Source organism: Arachis hypogaea, chromosome 7 (assembly GCF_003086295.3).
Source record: "Arachis hypogaea cultivar Tifrunner chromosome 7, arahy.Tifrunner.gnm2.J5K5, whole genome shotgun sequence".
Classification (NCBI taxonomy): Eukaryota; Viridiplantae; Streptophyta; class Magnoliopsida; order Fabales; family Fabaceae; genus Arachis; species Arachis hypogaea.
The window spans coordinates 30,462,973-30,466,611 of record NC_092042.1 but is presented as its reverse complement, the minus strand read 5'-3'; the positions used below and the strand labels follow the sequence as shown (position 1 = coordinate 30,466,611).

Genomic DNA, 3,639 nt, shown 5'->3' with positions numbered 1-3,639 from the left:
ACTTTTTTTTACCAAGTAGGTAGAAACATTTTGCATGTAGTTGCATTCACATTCATAGGCTGCATTGCATGAGTCTTGCCTTTCCCTATTCATTTATCTGGTCTCCTTGAGTTTAGCATGAGGACATGCTAATGATTAAGTGTGGGGAGGTTGATAAACCACTATTTCATGGTTTATATTGTATTTAATTGAGTGGTTTTATCAAGCTTTTCACCCACTTATTCATAGGATTTGCATGATTTTACAATTCCTTCCTAATTTAGTTCTATGATCGAAAACATGCTTCTTTGGTCTTAATTTAGCTAATCTTAATCCTCTCTTATTACCATTCGATGCCTTGATCTGTTTGTTAAGTGTTTCAAGCTTCATAGGGCAGGAATGACTTAGAGAATGAAGAGGAAGTGCGCAAAGATGGAAGGAATACAAGGAATTGAGGAGATGACCAGCGAAAAGTCACGTGGTCGCATGGCTCACACGACCGCGCGAAATGGAAGAAATCAGAGTGACGCGGTCGCGTTCCTGACGCGACCGCGCGGATTGGAAGCTGCACGAACAACGCGAAAGCATGGACGATGCGCACGCGTGGTATGAGAAATGCTAAGTGATGCGAACGCGTGGACGACGCGGACGCGTGACGTGCGCGATTTACAGAATTACAAAAGTCACTGTCAGAGATTCTGGGCTGCATTTCAACCTAGTTTTCGGCCCAGAAACACAGATTAAAGTCAGGGAACATGCAGAGACTCAACATGCTCTCATAATTCATAATTTTAGTTTTAGATGTAGTTTTTAGAGAGAGAGGTTCTCTCCCCTTTCTTAGGATTAGGATTAGGATTAGGATTTCATCTTCTTCAATCACAGGTTCAATATTCCTTTTATATATTTTCCCAATTTAGTTTATGAACTCTTTATGTTTGGATTGATTTTCTTAATTAATGTTATTTGAGGTATTTCAGTTTATGATTATTTTATTTATATGAATGCATTTAATTTAATTTAGATATTTTCCCTTTTGGCTTTGGTTAAATAATTGGTGACTCTTGAATTATCAAACTCATTGTTGATTGAAAATTGGAATTCTTCAAGAATTAATTCGAGATCCAATAACTCCAACTTTTCCCAAGGAATGACTGGGACTTGAGGATTCGAATTAATTCATCCACTTAACTTATCTTCATAGTTAGAGGTTAACAAAGTGGGAGAAAAATCCAATTCTCATCATAATTGATAAGGATAACTAGGATAGGACTTCCAGTTCTTCATACCTTGCCAAGAGATTTTATTATTGTTAATTTATTTTACTTGTCATTTAAATATACCTGTGCCCATTGCCCAAACTCCAAAACCTCAGTTTACAAACTCATAACCAATAATAAGAATATACCTCCCTGTAATTCCTTGAGAAGACGACCCGAGGTTTAAATACTCGGTTATCAATTTTAAAAAGGGGTTTGTTACTTGTGACAACCAAAATGTTTGTATGAAAGGACTTTTGTTGGTTTAGAAGCTATACTTGCAACGTGAATTTATTCTGAATTCTAGACCACGCAAAAGTTCTCTCATCAGGGCTCTGTTTGACTCTGTACTGAGAGAAGCTCTGCATGCTTACTCTCCCTTGTTACAGAAGGATAGCCGTGTGCCTTAAACACAAGGTAGTCCCCATTCAATTGAAGGACTAATTCTCCTCTGGTAACATCTATCACAGCTTCTGCTGTGGCTAGGAAAGGTCTTCCAAGGATGATGCATTCATCCTCCACCTTCCTAGTGTCTAAGATTATGAAATCAGCAAGAATGTAAAGGCCTTTAACCTTTACTAACACGTCCTCTACTAATCCATAAGCTTGTCTTACTGACTTGTCTGCCAATTGTAATGAGAATAAGGCAGGCTGTATCTCAATGATCCCTAGTTTCTCCATTACAGAGAGTGGCATAAGATTTATGCCTGACCCTAGGTCACACAGAGCTTTCTCAAAGGTCATGGTGCCTATGGTACAGGGTATTAAGAATTTCCCAGGATCTTGTTTCTTTTGAGGTAAAGTTTGCTGAACCCATGTATCAAGTTCACTAATGAGCAAGGGAGGTTCACCTTCCCAAGTCTCATTACCAAATAACTTGGCATTCAGCTTCATGATGGCTCCTAGATATTGAGCAACTTGCTCTCCAGTTACATCTTCATCCTCTTCAGAGGAAGAATAATCTTCAAAGTTCATGAATGGCAGAAGGAGATTTAATGGAATCTCTATGGTCTCTATATGAGACTCAGATTCCTTTGGATCCTCAATAGGGAATTCCTTCCTGCTTGAGAGACTCCCCATGAGATCTTCCTCATTGGGATTCACATCCTCTCCCTCCTTTTTGCATTCGGCCATGTTGAGTATATCAATGGCCTTGCACTCTCTCTTTGGATTCTCTTCTGTTTTGCTTGGGAGAGTACTAGGAGGGGTTTCAGTAACTTTCTTACTCAGCTAACCTACTTGTGCCTCCAAATTTCTAATGGAGGATCTTGTTTCACTCATGAAACTTAAAGTGGCCTTAGACAGATCAGAGACTAGATTAGCTAAATTAGAAGTGCTTTGCTCATGATTCTCTGTCTGTTGCTGAGAAGATGATGGAAAAGGCTTGCTATTGCTGAGCCTAGTTCGTCCACCATTATTAAAGCCTTGTTGAGGCTTTTGTTGATCCTTCCAAGAGAAATTTGGATGATTTCTCCATGATGAATTGTAAGTTTTTCCATAAGGTTCACCTAAGTAATTTACCTGTGCTATTGCAGGGTTATCAGGATCATAAGCTTCTTCTTCAAAAGATGCCTCTTTAGTACTGTTGGATGCATTTTGCCATCCATTCAGACTTTGGAAAATCATGTTAACTTGCTGAGTCAACATTTTGTTTTGAGCCAATATGGCATTCAGAGCATCAATCTTAAGAATTCCCTTCCTCTGAGGTGTCCCATTATTCACGGAATTCCTCTCAGAAGTATACATGAACTGGTTATTTGCAACCATGTTAATATGTTCTTGAGCTTCTGCAGGCGTTTTCTTTAGGTGAATGGATCCACCTGCAGAATGGTCCAGTGACATCTTAGAGAACTCAGTTAGACCATAATAGAATATATCCAGAATGGTCCATTCTGAAAGCATGTCAGAAGGACACCTTTTGGTCATCTGCTTGTATCTTTCCCAAGCTTCATAGAGGGATTCACCATCTTTTTGTTTGAATGTCTGAACATCCAATCTAAGCTTAGGGAAAGAATTTAGCCAAGAAGGCCGTGACCAACTTATCCTAGGAGTCCAGTGATGTGTGGAAAGCGATCCAACACAAAACTCACCGGCAAGTGTACCGGGTCGCATCAAGTAATAATAACTCACATGAGTGAGGTCGATCCCACAGGGATTGAAGGATTGAGCAATTTTAGTTCAGTGGGTGATTTAGTCAAGCGAATCAAGTGTTGGTTGAGTGATTGATGTTTAACAGAAAGTAAATGACAGTAAATGTAAAGAGGAGAGGGAAAATTGCAGTAAAATAAAGAACAGAAGAGTAAAAGTGCAGAAACTTAAAGAGCAAGAAAGTAAATGACTGAAACTTAAAGTACAAGAAACTTAAATTGCAGTAACTTAAATGGCAAGAAAGATAAATTGCTAG

At 38.9% G+C, this 3,639-nt stretch overlaps 1 non-coding gene across 1 annotated transcript; it reads left to right on the top strand.

Moving 5' to 3' along the window:
* The first annotated feature begins 3,131 nt into the window (after positions 1–3,131).
* Positions 3,132–3,239, top strand: LOC112704667 (small nucleolar RNA R71). Its single transcript, XR_003155281.1, has one exon. It is a non-coding gene; the product is annotated as a small nucleolar RNA R71 (small nucleolar RNA).
* The last annotated feature ends 400 nt before the right edge of the window (positions 3,240–3,639 follow it).